We start from the raw sequence: 496 nt of genomic DNA, 5'->3' as shown, positions 1-496 counted from the left end.
TGCTGGGTGCTGCATGCGAGGGGCAGGGGTGGGTGCTGGGTGTTGGAGTAAAGGATCCAGGTTGAGTGGTGGGTGAGGATGGGGGCACAGGAGTGATGGTACTGCCATGGCATGGCCGGGAGAGCCCTGGCTCCTGGCTGTGCCAACACGGTGCTGGGAAGCTGTTGCCCTTCTCCTCCTCTCTTCTCCCAGCTTTGCCGGTCCCTGCTCCGAGGGGAGAAGGGAGGAAGGAGGGAGAGCATCCCTCTTGGCACAGCAGCCACCTGGAGCCGGGGTGCAAACCTACTCACCCTCCTGGGAAGGAGCCAGCCTATGCTCCTGGGAAGGGAAAATAAACAGATAGCCTTTACTCACCCATCCAAACACCGCCCTCCTCGCCCGGGGGCACGTGGAAAACGGACTTTGCAAAGGGTTTAAACAGTGGTTCCCCTGTCGAGGCTACCAGGAAGCGGGAGCTCGGATTGGGAGCGGGCAGGAGGGATGGGAGCAGAAAGGG

Source organism: Antrostomus carolinensis, unplaced genomic scaffold (assembly GCF_000700745.2).
Source record: "Antrostomus carolinensis isolate BGI_N321 unplaced genomic scaffold, ASM70074v2 scaffold41871, whole genome shotgun sequence".
NCBI lineage: Eukaryota > Metazoa > Chordata > Aves > Caprimulgiformes > Caprimulgidae > Antrostomus > Antrostomus carolinensis.
The sequence above is the reverse complement of the archived record's forward strand: the minus strand, read 5'-3'. Positions refer to the sequence as shown.